The 16,325-nt window shown below is 54.5% G+C and overlaps 1 protein-coding gene across 1 annotated transcript in view; it reads right to left on the bottom strand.

Annotated features, from left to right (window-relative positions):
* Nucleotides 1–10,628, bottom strand: part of LOC145351602 (solute carrier family 15 member 4-like) — a 47,272-nt gene extending 36,644 nt beyond the window's left edge. Inside the window, exon 1 of the mRNA XM_080201186.1 lies at nt 10,537–10,628. The gene's annotated coding sequence lies outside the window, so the exon portion shown is untranslated. The remainder of the gene's footprint in view (nt 1–10,536) is intronic.
* Nucleotides 10,629–16,325: the final 5,697 nt, after the last annotated feature.

The following is a 16,325-nucleotide window of genomic DNA, read 5'->3' as shown; positions in this document are numbered from 1 at the left end:
GGTCAGAGTCTCAGGACGAGGGCGTCAGGGGTCAGAGTCTCAGGACGAGGGCGTCAGGGGTCAGAGTCTCAGGACGAGGGCGTCAGGGGTCAGAGTCTCAGGGCGGGGGCGTCAGGGGTCAGAGTCTCAGGGCGGGGCGTCAGGGGTCAGTGTCTCAGGGCGGGGGCGTCAGGGGTCAGAGTCTCAGGGCGGGGGCGTCAGGGGTCAGAGTCTCAGGACGGGGGCGTCAGGGGTCAGAGTCTCAGGGCGGGGGCGTCAGGGGTCAGAGTCTCAGGACGGGGGCGTCAGGGGTCAGAGTCTCAGGACGGGGGCGTCAGGGGTCAGAGTCTCAGGGCGGGGGCGTCAGGGGTCAGAGTCTCAGGACGGGGGCGTCAGGGGTCAGAGTCTCAGGACGGGGGCGTCAGGGTCAGAGTCTCAGGACGGGGCGTCAGGGGTCAGAGTCTCAGGGCGGGGGGCGTCAGGGGTCAGAGTCTCAGGACGGGGGCGTCAGGGGTCAGAGTCTCAGAACGAGGGCGTCAGGGGTCAGAGTCTCAGGACGGGGGCGTCAGGGGTCAGAGTCTCAGGACGGGGGCGTCAGGGGTCAGAGTCTCAGGACGAGGGCGTCAGGGGTCAGAGTCTCAGGACGAGGGCGTCAGGGGTCAGAGTCTCAGGACGAGGGCGTCAGGGGTCAGAGTCTCAGGACGGGGGCGTCAGGGGTCAGAGTCTCAGGGCGAGGGCGTCAGGGGTCAGAGTCTCAGGACGGGGGCGTCAGGGGTCAGAGTCTCAGGACGGGGGCGTCAGGGGTCAGAGTCTCAGGACGAGGGCATCAGGGGTCAGAGTCTCAGGACTGGGGCGTCAGGGGTCAGAGTCTCAGGACGGGGGCGTCAGGGGTCAGAGTCTCAGGGCGAAGGTGTCAGGGGTCAGAGTCTCAGGGTAAGGGGGTCAAGAGTCAGAATCTCAGGGTAAGGGGGTCAGGGGTCAGAGTCTCGAGTCTCAACATGAGTCGGGGTCAGAGTCTCAGGGTCGGGGGTCAGGGGTCAGAGTCTCAGGACGAGGGGGGTCAGGGGTCAGAATCTCAGGGTCAGGGAGTGAGGAATCAGAGTCTCAGTGTCAGGGATCAGAGTGTCAGCGTGAGGGAGTCAGGAGTCAGAGTTTCAAGAGTCAGAGAGTCGGGGTCAGAGTCTCATGTCAGAGACTAAGCATGGGTGAGTCAGGAGTCAGTTCTCAGGGTCAGGGGATCAGGGGTCAGAATCTCAAAGGTCAGAGTCTCAGAGTCTCAAGGTCAGGGATCAGAGTCAATTTCAGAGGGTCAGGGGTCAGGATCTCACGTTCAGGGGGTCAGAGTCTCAATGTGAGGGAATCAGGGGTCAGAAATCTCAAAGGTCAGAGGTCAGAATCTCAGGGTCAGGGGTCAGAGCCTCAGAGTCAGGAGTCAGAGTCTCAAGGTCAGGGATCAGAGTCTCGTGTAAGGGGGTCAGGCGTCAAAGTCTCAGCATGGGGGAGTCACAATTCAGAGTCTCAGGGTCGGGGTAAGAGTCTGTGTAGGGGGTCAGGGGTCAGAGTCTCAGCGTGAGTGTGTCAGGCTTCAGAATCTCAGGTTCATGGGGTCAGGGGTCAGAGTCTCAGGATCAGCGATGAGAGTCCCAGATTCAGGGGTCAGAGTCTCAGGGACAGGGATCAGAGTTGCAGGTTCATGGGGTCAGGGGAGAGAGTCTCAGGGTCAGGGGGTCTGGGTTCAGAGTCTCAGCATGATGGAGGCAGGGTCAGGGGTCAGAGTCTCAGGGAAGGGGGTCGGGATCAGAGTCTCAGGGTGAGGGGGTCATGGGTCAGAGTCTCAGCATGGGGGGAGTCAGGAGTCAGAGTCTCAGGGTCAGGGGTAAGAGTCTCAGTGTAAGGGTGTCAGGCATCAGAGTTTCAGGTTCACGGGGTGAGGGGTCAGAGTCTCAGGGTGAGGGGGTCAGGGGCTCAGGATCTCAGCATGGGGAGTCAGGGGTCAGAGTTTCAAGAGTCAGGGGTTCAGTGGAAAGAGTCTCAGGAGTAAGGAGTCAGGGGTCAGAGTCTCAAGGCTCTGTTTATCAGTGGTCAGAGTCTCACGGTCAGGGGAGAGGGGTCAGAGTCTCAGGTCCAGGGGTCAGAATCTCAGCGTGGGGGAATCAGGAGTCAGAGTCTCAGGGTCAGGGGTAAGAGTCTCAATTTCAGAGGGTCAGGGGTCAGAATCTTAGGTTCAGGGATGAGAGTCACAGTTCAGGGGGTCAGAGGTCAGAGTCTCAATTTCAGAGGGTCAGGGAGTAGAATCTCAGGTTCAGTGATCAGAGTTTCAGGTTCAGGGAGTCAGGGGTCAGAGTCTCAGTGTAGGGGGTCAAGGATAAGAACATAAGAAGTAGTAGCAGGAGTAGGCCATCTAGTCCCTCGAGCCTGCCCTGCCATTCAATAAGATCGTGGCTGATCTGAAGTGGATCAGTTCCACTTTCCCGCTTTCTCCCCATAACCCTTAATTCCCTTGCCTACCAAAAACCTATCTACCCGTGACTTAAATATATTTAGCGAGGCAGCCTCCACCATTTCAACGGGCAGAGAATTCCAGAGATTCACCACCCTTTGAGTGAAGAAGTTCCTCCTCAACTCCGTTCTAAACTGCGCCCCCCCCGCCTTATCTTGAGGCTGTGCCCGCGAGTCCTGCTGTCCTTTCTGAGCGGGAAGAATCTCTCTACCTCCACCCTATCCATCCCCTTCATTATCTTATGCATCTCTATAAGATCCCCCCTCATCCTTCTAAACTCCAACGAGGATCAGAGTCTCAGGATCGGGGTCAGAGTCACAGCGTGAGGGTGTCAGGCATCAGAGTCTCAGGTTCACGGGGTCAGGGGTCAGAGTCTCAGGGTCAGCGATGAGAATCCCAGGTTCAGGGGTTAGAGTCTCAGGTTCACGGGGTCAGGGGGTCTGGGTTCAGAGTCTCAGCATGGTGGAGGCAAGGATCAGAGTCTCAGGGTCAGGGGTCAGAATCTCAGGGTGAGGGGTCAGAGTCTCAGGATAAGGGGGTCAGGGGTCAGAGTCTCAACATAAGTCAGGGTCAAAGCCTCAGGGTTGGGGGTCAGCGGTTAGAGTCAAGTGAGTGCTGGGGGTCAGAATCTCAGGGTCAGGGAGTAAGGAGTCAGAGTCTCAGTGTCATGGGTCAGAGTCTCAGGGTCTTGGAGTTTAGAAGGATGAGGGGGGATCTTATAGAGACGTATAAGATAATGAAGGGGATAGATAGGGTAGAGGTTGAGAGATTCCTCCCGCTTAGAAAAAATAGCAGGACGAGAGGACACAGCTTCAAGATAAGGGGGGGAGCTGTTTAGATCAGAGTTGAGGAAGAACTTCTTCACTCAAAGAGTGGTGAATCTCTGGAATTCTCTGCCCGTTGAAGTGGTGGAGGCTACCTTGCTAAATATATTTAAGTTACGGGTAGATAGGTTTCTGATAGACAGGGAATTAAGGGTTATGGGGAGAAAGCGGGAAAGTGGAACTCATCCACTTCAGATCAGCCATGATCTTATTGAATGGCGGGGCAGGCTCGAAGGGCTAGATGGCCTACTCCTGCTCCTATTTCTTATGTTCTTATGGTCAGGGATCAGAGTCTCAGCGTGAGGGAGTCAAGGGTCAGAGTTTCAAGAGTCAGGGAGTCAGGGGTCAGAATCTCAGAGTCAGCTGTCAGAGTCTCAGCATGGGGGAGTCAGGAATCAGAGTGTCAGGGTCATGGATCAGGGGTAAGAGTCTCAATTTCAGGGGATCAGGGGTCAGAATCCCTGGTTCAGGTGGTCATGGTTCAGAGTCTCAGGTTCAGGGGTCAGGGTCTCTGGCTCAGGGATCAGACTCTCAAGCTGAGGTCAGGGATCAGATTCTCGTATAATTGGGTCAGGGGTCAGAGTCTCAGGGTAAGAGTCTGAGATTAAAGGGGTCAGTGTCTCAGGATCAGGGGTCAGAGCCTCAGGATAAGGGGGTCAGGAGCCAGAATCTCAGGGTAAGGGGGTCAGGAGGCAGTGTCTCAACATAAGGGAGTCAGGTCAGAGTCTCAGGGTCAGGGGGTCTGAGGTATGAGTCTCAGTGTAGGGGGTCAGGGGTCAGAGTCTTAGCATGAGACAGACAGGGGTCAGAGTCTCAGACTTCAGGGGATCAGGGGTCTCAGGGTCAAGGTGTCAGGGGTCAGAGTCTCAGGGTCAGAGGCCAGAGTCTCAGCGAAGGGGGTGTCAAGGGTCAAAGTCTCAGAGTCAGAGTCTCAGTGTACGGGTCAGAGTCTCAGGTTCAGGGGGTCAGGGTTCAGAATCTCAGGTTCAGGGGGTCAGGGGTCAGAGGTCCGAGTCTTAGGGTCCGAGGTCAGTCTCATTGACAAGTAATCAGAAGTCAGAGTCTCAGTGTCAGGGGGTCAGGGGTGAGCCTCAAGGTGATGGAGTCAAGAGTCAGAGTCTCAGTGTCAGGGTCAGAGTCTCGTGTAAGGGGGTCAGGGGTCAGAGTCTAGGGTAAGTTGGTCAGGGGTCAGAGTCTCAGGTTCAGGGATCAAAGTCTCAAGGGTCAGGGGTCAGAGTCTCAAGGGTCAGAGGTCAGAGTCTCAGGATCAGGGGGTCAGGGGTCAGAGTCTCAGGGTCAGGGGGCCAGGGGTCAGAGTCTCAGCGAGAGGGAGTCACAGATCAGAGTCTCAAGGGTCAGGAGATAGAGTCGCAAGGGTCAGAGGCAAAGTCTCACCATGAGAGAGACAGGGAGCAAAGTCTCAAGTTCCTGGGGATCAGGGGTGAAAGTCGCAAGGTCGGGGTCAGAGTCTCAGAGTCAAGGGGTCTGGAGTCAGAGTCTCAGCATGAATGAGTCAGCAGTCAAAGTCTCAGGTTCAGGGGTCAGGGTCTCAGGGTCAGGGGGTCAGAGGTCAGAGTCTCAGGGTAAGAATCTCAGCGTGAGGGAGTCAGGGGTCAAAGTCTCAGGGTTGGGGTCAGAGTCTCAGCATGGGGGGCTCAGGGGTCAGAGTCTCAGCATGAGAGAGTCAGGGATCAGAATCTCAGGGTCTGGGGTCAGAATCTCAGGGTCAATGGGTCGGGGTCAGAGTCTCAGCATGAGGGAGACAGGTGTCACAGTGTCAAGGCTCAGGGGCTCAGTGGTCATAGTCTCAGGGTCCAAGGGTCAGAGTCTCAGTGACAGGTCAGAGTCTCAGGGTCAAGGTGTCAGGGGAAAGGGGTCAGAGTCTCAGGGTCAGGGGTCAGAGTGTCAGCATGAGAGAGTCAGAGGCCAGAGTTTCAAGAGTCAGGGGGTGAAGGGTCAAGGGCTCAGAGTCTCAGGGTCAGAGTCTCAGCATGGGGGAATCAGGAGTCAGAGTCTTAGAGTAACGGGTCAGAGTCACAGGGTCAAGGCAGAGTCTCAGCACAAGGGTGTCAAAGTCAGAGGGTCAGGGGTAAGAGTCATGAGGGAGTCAGAGTCTCAGGTTAACGGGGTCAGGCATCAGAGTCTCAGGGTCATGCGTCACAGTCTCAGGTTCAGGGGTCAGAATCTCAGAGTCTCAGAATCTCAGAGTCTCAGTGTCAGGGGTCAGAGTCTCAGTGTCAACGGGTCAGAGTCTCAGTGTTAGGAGGTCAGGGGTCAAAGTCTCAGGATCAGAATCTCAGGGTCAGGTGTCAGAGTCTGAAGATGAGGGGGTCAAGGGTTAGAATCTCAGGGTCGGAGTCAGAACATTGTGCAAGAGGGTCAGGGGTCATGGGACAGGCTCTCAGGGTGAGGGGTTAGAGTCTTAGGATCAGGGGTCAGAGTCTCAGGGGCTTGAGTCTCAGGGTCAGGGGTCAGAGTCTCAGGGTCAGGGGGGTCAGAGTCCAGAGTCTCAAAGGTCAGGAGTCAAGTTTCAGAAGTTTAGGGATCATAGTTCAATGTCGGGGTCAGAATCTCATCGAGAGGGAATCAGGGATCAGAGTCTCAGCATGAGGGAGACGGGGTCAGAGTTTCAAGTTTCAGAGGATCAGGGATCATAGTCTCAGTGTCAGGGTCAGGGTCTCAGGGACAAGGCATCAGGGGTCAGAGTCTCAAGTCAGGAGTCAGAGTCTCAGTGTGGTGGAGTCAGGGGTCAGAGTCTCAACATCAGGGGCTCAGCGTGGTGGAATCAGGGATCAGAGTCTCAGGGTCAGTGGTCAGAGTCTCAGCATGGTGCAGTCAGGTGTCAGAGTCTCAGGGTCAGGGGGTCAGAGGTCAGAGTATCAGCATGAGGGTGTCAGGGGTCCGAGTCTCAGGTTCACGGGTCAAAGTCTCAGGGTCAGGGGTCAGAGTCTCAGGGTCAGCTGTCAGACTCTCAGTGTGGTGGGCTCAGGGCTCAGAGTCTCAGCATGAGGGGGTCAGAGTTCAGAGTCTCAGGGTCAGGAGTCAAAGTCTCAGTGTGAGGGAGTCAGGGTCAGGATCTCAGGGTCAGGGGTGAGAGTCTCAGTGTGAGGGGGTCAGGGGCTCAGGGTCAGATTCTCAGTACGAGGGAGTCAGGGGTCACTGCTCAGGTGATCAGTGGTCAAATTCCCACAGTCAAAGAGTCAGAGTCTCAAGGTCAGGGGTCAGAGTCTCAGGGCCAAGGTGTCAGGGGTCAGAGTCTCAGGGTCAGGGCTCAGGGCCAGGTGGTCAGAGTCTCAGCATGGGGGAGTCAGGAGTCAAAGTCTCAGGTCAGGCGTAAGAGTCTCAGTGTAGGGGGCAGGGGTCAGAGTCTCAGGTCAGGTGTAAGAGTCCCATGTAGGGGGCAGGGGTCAGAGTCTCAGGTTCAGGGATAAGAGTCTCAGTGTAGGGGGTCAGAGGTCAGATTCTCAGGGTCAAGTGGTCAGGAGTCAGAGTTTCAGTGTCAGTGGGTTAGGGCTCAGAGTCTCAGCATGAGGGAGACAGGGGTCAGAGTCTCAAGGGTAGGGGATCAGGGGTCATAGTCTCAGGATCCAACGTTCAGAATCTCAGTGACGGGGTCACAGTCTCAGAGTCAAGGTGTCAGGGGTCAGAGTGTCAGCATGAGGGGGTCAGGGGTCAGAGTTTCAATTCGGAGTTGCCCCTAGCAATTTGGAGTGCCCCCTGTCAAGTAGGAGTGCCCCTGTCAATTATAAGTGGCCCAAGGAATGCCCCCTAACAATTACGAGTCCCCCCCAGACCAGTAGTAATGACCCCTGTCAATTACGAGTATTCCCTGTCAATTAGAAGAGACCCCTGTCAATCAGGAGCGGCCCGTGTCAATTACGAGCGCCCCCTAACAATTAGCAGTGTACCCTCATAGTGAGGAGCTACCCCATCAATGAGGAGTTCCCCTGTCAATTAGGGGTGCCCCCTGTCAATTAGGGGTACCCCCTGTCAACCAGGGGTGCTGCATGTCACCTAGGAGTGCCCCCTAATAATTAACAGTGGGTCACTCCTAATTTTAAGTTCCCTGTCAATTAGGAGTGCCCCCTGTCAATTAGGAGTTACCTTGTCAATTAGGAGTGCCCCCCGACATTGAGGGGTTACCCCATCAGTAAGGAGTTGCCCCTATCAATGAGTTGACCCTGTCAATGTGGAGTGTCCCCCTATCAATTAGCAGACCCCCTGTCAACTAGGAATGCTCCCCGTCAATTAAGAGTGCCCCCTGTCAACTAGGGGTTCCCTGTCAATTAGGAGTGCCTCCTGTCAATTAGGAGTGCTTCCCCCCACAACTAGGAGTACCTCCTGTCAATTAGGAGTGCCCACTGTCAACTAGGAACGCCCTGTCAGGTAGGAGTGCCCCCTGTCAGGTAGGAGTGCCCCCTGTCAGGTAGGAGTGTCGCCTGTCAGGTAGGAGTGTTGCCTGTCAATTTGGAGTGCCCTTGGAGTGCCCCCTGTCAATCAGGAGTGCACCCTGTCAATCAGGAGTGCACCCTGTCAATCAGGAGCTCCCCCTGTCAATTAGGAGTTCCCCCTGTCAATCAGGAGTGCACCCTGTCAGTCAGGAGCTCCCCCTGTCAATCAGGAGTGCACCCTGTCAATCAGGAGTGCCTCCTGTCAATCAGGAGCTCCCCCTGTCAATCAGGAGTGCACCCTGTCAATCAGGAGTGCACCCTGTCAAATAGGAATGCTCCCTTTCAGTTATGAGTGCCCCTTGAACAATTGAACAATTGTTCAAGAAGGGGAGTAGAAACAACCCTGGTAATAATAGCCTTACTTCTGTTGTGGACAAAGTTTTGGGAAGTGTTATAAGACATAGGATTTATAATCATCTAAAAGGGAATAATTTGATTAGGGTTAGTCAACACGGTGTTGTGATGGGTAGGGTGTGCCTCACAAACCTTATTGAGTTCTTTGAGAAGGTGACCAAAGAGGTTGATAAGAGTAAAGCAGTTGATGTGGCGTACATGGATTTCAGTAAAATGTTTGATAACGTAAAGTAAGCTTTGCAGAAGATACAGGGGCATGGGATTGATGGTAATTTAGCATTTTGGATCAGAAATTGGCTAGCTGTAAGAACACAGAGGGTGGTGGTTAATGGGAAATGTTCATCCTGGAGTTCAGTTACTTGTGGTGTACAGCAAGGATCTGTTTTGGGGCCACTGCTGCTTCTCGTTTTTATAAATGACCTGGATCAGGGCTTAGCAGGATGGGTTAGTAAACTTGTGGATGACACTAAAATCGGTGGAGTTGTGGACAATGTTCCTCTCTCCTGCCATGCTGCTGACTCTGGGCAACTTTCACTTGACCCGTGGTAATCAGTCACCCTCTGCGGGGAGGGGGGTGGGTTCAGGAATTTCAGTGTGGCAAGGCCTCGTCACCATGGTTACCCACCACACGCACCTGTCCCCAATTTTGCGTCAATGTGCCTTTGAACTTTAACCCTGTCGGAGTGGTTAAGGGGTGAGGGGGATGAGGATGGCGATGCAGAGCTCACAGCACGGTGCGAGTCTGGGACCAAAAGAGGAATTCGTTGCCAAGGTGGCCTGCAGCCAGGGTCCCAGACGCCAATAATGGAGTGGGGTCGTGACCCCCGCTAACCTGCTCGGGATCAATGCAGTGAGCAGGAGACGGCCATCTAGCCCCTCGAGACTGCTCCGCCATTCAATAAGATCAAGGCTGATCTTTCCGTGGATTCAGCTCCACTTACCCGCCCACTCACCGTATCCCTTAATTCCTTTACTGTTCAAAAATTTATCCTTAAAAACATTCAATGAGGTAGCTTCAACTGCTTCACTGGGCAGGGAATTCCACAGATTCTCAACACTTTGGATGAAGAAGTTCCTCCTCAACTCAGCACTAAATCTGCTCCCCCTTATTGTGAGGCCATGCCCCCTAGTTCGAGTTTTACCCGCCAGTGGAAACAACTTCCCTGCTTCTATCTTATATATTTTCTTCATAATCTTATATGTTTCTATAAGATCTCCCCTCATTCTTCTGAATGCCAATGAGCTTAGCCCCAGTCTACTCAGTGTCTCCTCATAAGCCAACCCTCTCAACTCCGGAATCTACCTCGTGAATCTCCTCTGCACCCTCTCCAGTGCCAGTATATCATTTCTCAAGTAAGGAGACCAAAACTATACACAGTACTCCAAGTGTGGCCTCACCAGCACCTTATACATAACCTCCCTGTTTTTAAACTCTATCCCTCTAGCAATGAAGGACAAAATTCCATTTGCCTTCTTGATGACCTGCTGCATCTGCAAACCAGCTTTTTGTGATTCCTGCACAACGACACCCAGGTTCCTCTGCTCAGCAGCATGCTGCAATTTTTTACCATTTAAATAACAGTCCATTTTTCTGTTATACCTTCCAAAATGGATGACCTCACATTTACCAACATTGTACTCCATCTGCCAGACCCGTGCCCACTTACTTAGACTATCTGTATCCTTTTCAGCATCCTCTGCACACTTTGCTCTGCCACACATCTTAGTGTCATCTGTGAATTTTGACACACTTGGTCCCCAACTCCAAATCATCTATGTAAATCGTAAACAATTGTGCTCCCAACACTGATCCCTGAGGCACGCCACTAGAAAAACACCCATTTACCCCCACTGTTTGCTTTCTCTTAGTTAACCAATCCTCCATCCATGCTAATACATTACCAGTAACACTGTGCACCTTTATCTTATATAACAGTCTTTGGTGCGGCACCTTGTCAAATGTCTTCTGGAAATCCAGGTACACCACATCCACAAGTTCCCCATTGTCCACGGAGCATGTAATGTTCTCAAAGTATTCTACCAAATTAGTCAAACATGACCTTCTCTTCTTGAACCCATGTAGCATCTTACCAATGGGACAATTTCCATCCAGATATCTATTTCTTCCTTGATGAGAGTCAAGCACTTTCCCTACTATAGAAGTTAAGCTAACCAGCCTATAGTTACCCTCCTTTTGTCTACCTCCCCTTTTAAACAGTGGCATCACATTTACTGTTTTCCAATCTGCTGGAACCACCCCAGAGTCCAGCGAATTTTGGGAAATTACCACTAGTGCATTTGCTATTTCTCCCGCCATCTATTTTAACATCCTGGGATACATTCCATCAGGACCAGGAGACTTGTCTACCTTTAGCCTCATTAACTTGCCCTACCTCTTCCATGATAATGATAATTTCTAGGTCCTTACCTGCTATAGCCTTTCTGTCATCAATTTTTGAAATGTTATTTGTGTATTCTACTGTGAAGGCTGACACAAAATCCCTGTTCAATGCCGCAGCCATTCCTGGGACATTCTGGAGCCAGGATTTTCCAAGCTGTGGCCTTTGGAGTGACCTGAGAAGAGATGATCACAGGTCAGGGATCACTCCAGGGCTTGTGTGTAGCCAGAGTGGGTGGGAGAGAGGGAGTGTGGGTGGGAGAGAGGGAGTGTGGGTGGGAGAGTAGGAAGAGAGGGCTAGGTGAGGAGCACTGACTGGGTGAAGGTGGATAAAGGGGTTGGTGAGGGGCAGCAGGTGAGGGGAAGTGAGTGAGTGAGGGGAAGTGAGTGAGTGAGGGGCAGTGAGTGAGGAGCAGCAAGTGGGTGAGGGGCAGTGTGGGTGAGGGGCAGAGCGGGTGAGGGGCAGAGCGGGTGAGGGGCAGGGCGTGAGAGCAGGGGGTGACTGAGGGGCAGTGAGTGAGTGAGGGACTGACTGAGTGAGGGACAGTGGGTGAGGGGCAGTCAGTGGGTGAGAGGCAGAGGGTGAGGGGCAGTGAGTGAGAGGGAGTGGGTGAGGGGCAGTGAGTGAGAGGGAGTGGGTGAGGGGCAGTGAGTGAGGGGCAGTGGATGAGGAGCAGTGAGTGGGTGAGGGAGTGAGCGATGGTGAGTGGGTGAGGGGCAGTGGGTGAGAAGCAGAGGATGAGGGGGAGTGAGTGGGTGAGGGGGAGTGAGTGAGAGGGAGTGGGTGAGGGGCAGTGAGTGAGAGGGAGTGGGTGAGAGGCAGAGTGAGGGGCAGAGGATGAGGGGGGTGAGTGGGTTGAGGGGCAGTGGATGAGGGGGAGTGAGAGGGTTGAGGGGCAGTGGGATGAGGGGGAGTGAGTGGGTTGAGGGGCAGTGAGTGAGAGGGAGTGGGTGAGAGGCAGAGGGGCAGTGGATGAGGGGACTGAGGGAGTGAGTGACAGTTAGTGGGTGAGGGGTTCACTGGCCGCACCAGCAGGGGCACTACAAGCTCAACAATCTGCGTTCGCGCGCCAGATCCGGAGCGCAAACCCCGCCCCGAACCAAACCCCGCCCCCTACCTATCCTCTCCTTCAGGCCAGACCCCGCCCTCCTGCCAATACACCCTTCAGTCAAACTACGACCTGAAGCCAGCCCCTGCCGCCAGGCCCCACCCCTCCCGCCCAGGCCCCGCCCCGAACCAAACCCCGCCCCCTACCTATCCTCTCCTTCAGGCCGGACCCCGCCCTCCTGCCACTACACCCTTCAGTCGAACCCCGGCCCCGGGCCCAATCCCCAAGGCCCCGCCCCCTGCCCAGCCCAGTTCCCTCGCGTCTAGGCCCCACCCCCTGTCCAGCCCAGTTCCCTCGCGTCTAGGCCCCGCCCCCTGCCCAGCCCAGTTCCCTCGCGGCTAGCCCCCGCCCCCTGTCCAGCCCAGTTCCCTCGCGGCTAGCCCCCGCCCCCTGTCCAGCCCAGTTCCCTCGCGGCTAGACCCCGCCCCCTGCCCAGCCCAGTTCCCTCGCGGCTAGACCCCGCCCCCTGCCCAGCCCAGTTCCCTCGCGTCTAGACCCCGCCCCCTGCCCAGCCCCCTCGCGTCTAGACCCCGCCCCCTGCCCAGTCCCACTCAGGATGGGGAGATGCAGGAGTTGGAGGGGGATTGAATATAAAAGTAGGGAGGTCTTGCTGCAGCTGTATAGGGCATTGGTGAGGCCGCAGCTGGAGTACTGTGTGCAGTTTTGGGCGCCGCACTTACGCAAGGATATTTTGGCCTTGGAGGGAGTGCAGAGGAGGTTTACTAGGCTGATACCGGAGTTGAGGGGATTGAGCTATGAGGAAAGGCTGAATAAACTAGGCTTGTACTCGTTAGAGTTTAGAAGAATGAGGGGAGATCTCATTGAGACGTATAAGATGATGAATGGGATGGATAGGATAGAGGTGGAGAGACTCTTCCCGCTCAGAAAGGACAGTAGGACTAGGGGGCACAGCCTCAAGATAAAGGGGAGGCGGTTTAGAACGGAGTTGAGGAGGAACTTCTTCACTCAAAGGGTGGTGAATCTCTGGAATTCTCTGCCCGTTGAAGTGGTGGAGGCTGCCTCGCTAAATATTTTTAAGACGCGGGTTGATGGGTTTTTGATAAGAGAGGGGATTAAGGGTTATGGGGAGAGGGCGGGAATGTGGAACTGAGCCACGACACATCAGCCATGATCTTATTGAATGGCGGGGCAGGCTCGAAGGGCTAGATGGCCTACTCCTGCTCCTATTTCTTATGTTCTTATGTTCTTAACACCGAAGTCTCACAACACCAGGTTAGAGTCCAACCAGTTTATTTGATAGTAGTCTCACGAGCTTTCGGAAACGCTGTTCAGATGTGTGGAAGGTTCTGATCAGAGAAGGCCATATAAAGTCACACACAGTTTATATACTGATCAGAATGTAAGTTCTCCAAGACAGCCCCCACCACATACCACAGCGCGGAGTTGCGGAACATAAGAACGTAAGAACATAAGAAATAGGAGCCGGAGTAGGCCATCTAGCCCTTCGAGCCTGCCCCGCCATTCAATAAGATCATGAGCAGAGACTCACTCAAGTCAAACCCCAACCCCTTACCCTCCAACTATGACCCCTTTACCCTGAGAGTCCAACCCCTAACCTGAGGCTCTGACCCCAGACTGCTTCATGCCGAGACTCTGACCCCTGACCCTGAGACTTTGACCCCTGACCCTGAGACTCTGACCGCTGACTCACTCACGCTGAGACTCTGACCCCTGACCCTGAGACTCTGGTCCCTGACCCTGAGTCTTTGACCACTGACTCACTCACACTGAGACTCTGACCCCTGACCCTGAGACTCTTTTCCCTGACCCTGAGTCTTTGACCACTGACTCACTCACGCTGAGACTCTGACCCCTGACCTTGAGTCTTTGACGACTGACTCTCTCAGCTTAAGACACTGACCACTGACCCTGAGACTCTGACCCCTGACTCCCTCACGCGGTCCCTCTGCACCGTCGCCTGCTGCAGTTTTTCGCCACGTAAGTAATAATCCTTCCTACCATTCTTCCTACCAAAGTGGACCACCTCACACTTACCAACATTAAATTCCATTTGCCATTTCCTGGCCCATTCGCCCAGCCTATCTAGATCCTTCTGCAGACTCTCCACACCCTCCGCACAATTTGCCGTTCCCCCAATCTTGGTGTCATCAGCAAATTTCGACACCATACACTCGGTTCCCTCCTCCAGATCATCTATATAAATGGTAAAAAGCTGAGGCCCCAGCACCGACCCCTGGGGCACTCCACTAGTCACCAACCGCCAATCCGAATAGCACCCGTTGACCCCCACTCTCTGCCTCCTATTTGACAACCAATCCTCTATCCACGCTAACACCCTACCCCCAACTCCATGCCCCCTGACCTTCTGCAATAACCTCTTGTGAGGTACCTTGTCAAACGCCTTCTGAAAATCTAGAAAGACCACATCCACCGGCTCTCCTCTATCCACCGCCCTAGACACATCCTCATAGAACTCCAGTAAATTTGTCAGACACGACTTCCCTTTAATGAAAGGGTTATGGGGAGAAAGCGGGAAAGTGGAACTGAGCAGCGACAGATCAGCCATGATCTTATTGAATGGCGGGGCAGGCTCGAAGGGCTAGATGGCCTACTCTTGCTCCTATTTCTTATGTTCTTATGAACTCTGACTTTGAGACTCTGACCCTGACTCCCTGACCCTGAGACTCTGACCCCTGTCTTCCTCACCCTGAGACTCTGACCCTAGACTCTGACCCCGTCACGCTGAGACTCTGACAACTGAGCCTGAGACTCTGATCCCTGACCCCTTCATGTTGACACTCTGACCCCTGACCTTGAGTTTTTGACCCCTGACTCACTCATGCTGAGACTCTGACCCGAGACCCTGAGACTCTGACACCTGTCTCCCTGACCCTGAAACTCTAACAACTGTCTACCTCATACTGAGACTCTGACCCCTGACCCTTGAGAACCTGACCCCTGACTCCCTCACGCTGAAACTCTGACCTCTGGCCACCTGACCCAGAGACTCTGACCCCTGACCCTGAGACTCTGAACCTGACTCCCTGACGCTAAGACTTTGACCCTGAACCTAAGACTCTGACCCCTGACTCTCTCACCCTGAGACTCTGACCCTGACACTGAGACTTTGACCGCTGACCCTGAGACTCTGGCAACTGACTCCCTCACGCTGTGACTCTGACCCTGACCCTGAGACTCTGACATCTGACTCTGAGACTCTGATCTCTGACCTCCGCCCCCCCCCCCCCCCACAATGCTGGGATTCTGACCCCTGACCCTGAGACTCTGATCCCGTGTCCGAGAGACTCTAACCCTTGAACCCCTCAAGCTGAGACTCTGACCCATGACCCTGACACTATGACCCCTGAACCTGAGACTCTGACCTTGTACTCTGACCCCTGGCCCCCTTCATCAAGACTGACCCTTGACCCTGAGACTCTGACCCCGTGCCCGAGAGACTCTGACCCTTGAACCCCTCAAGCTGAGACTCTGACCCATGACCCTGACACTATGACCCCTGAACCTGAGACTCTGACCCTGTACTCTGACCCTTGACCCTGAGACTCTGACCCCTGGCCCTGAGACTCTGATTGACTCTCTCACGCTGAGACTCTGACTCCTGACCCTGAGACTTTGATCCCTGACTCCCTCACAATGAAACTCTGACCCTGACCCCTGACCCCTTGACCCAGAGACAATGAATCCCTGACACTGAGACTCTGACCCCTGACCCTGAGACTTTGACCCCTGACTCCCTCACGCTGAAACTCTGACCCCTGACCCTGAGTCACTGACCCCTGACCCCTTGACACTGAGATTCTGACCCCTGAGACTCTGACCTGTGACCCCGAGACTCTGACCCCTGATACCCTCACGCTGAGATTCTGACCCCCGACTGCCTCATGCTGAGACTCTGACCACTTGACCCTGAGACTCTGACCCTGTCACTGAGATCTGACCCTGAGACTATGACCCCTGATCGTCTGACCCTTGAGACTCTGACCGCTGACTCCCTCATACTGAGTCTCTGACCCCTGACCCCCCAACACTGAAATTCTGACTCTTGACTCCCTCACCCTGAGACTCTGACCCCTGACCCTGAGACTTTGACCCCTGACTCACTAACGCTGAGCCCTGACCCTGAGATTCTGATCCCTGACTCCTCCATGCTGAGACTCTGACCCCTGACCAGAGACTCTGATCCCTGATCCCTTGACCCTGAGACTCTGACCCCTGACCCTGAGACTTTGATCCCTGATCCACTGACCTTTGAGACTCTGACCCCTGTCCCCCTCATGCTGAGACACTGACTCCTGAGCCTGAGACTCTGACCCCTGAGTCTTGACACTCTGACCACTGACTCCTCAAGCTGAGACTCTGACCCCTAGACCCCTGACCCTGAGTGTCTGACCCCTGACCCCTTGACCCTGAGATTCTGACCCCTGACCCTGAGACTTTGACCCGTGATATGGAGACTCTGATCCCTGACCCCCTCATGCTGAGATTCTGACCTCAACCCTGAGACTCTGACCCCTGACCCTGAGGCTTTGACCCCTGACTCGCTCACACTGAGCCTGACCCTGAGATTCTGATCCCTGACTCCTCCACGCTGAGACTCTGACCCCTGAACCCTTGACACTGAGACTCTGATCCTGATCCTGAGTCTCTGACCCCTGGACCCTGAGATTTTTACCCCTGATCCACTGACATTTGAGACTCTGACCCTTG

The sequence above is a fragment of the Carcharhinus amblyrhynchos genome, chromosome 13, assembly GCF_965287045.1.
Source record: "Carcharhinus amblyrhynchos chromosome 13, sCarAmb.v2.hapA, whole genome shotgun sequence".
Classification (NCBI taxonomy): Eukaryota; Metazoa; Chordata; class Chondrichthyes; order Carcharhiniformes; family Carcharhinidae; genus Carcharhinus; species Carcharhinus amblyrhynchos.
This window is presented reverse-complemented; position numbering and strand designations above follow the sequence as displayed.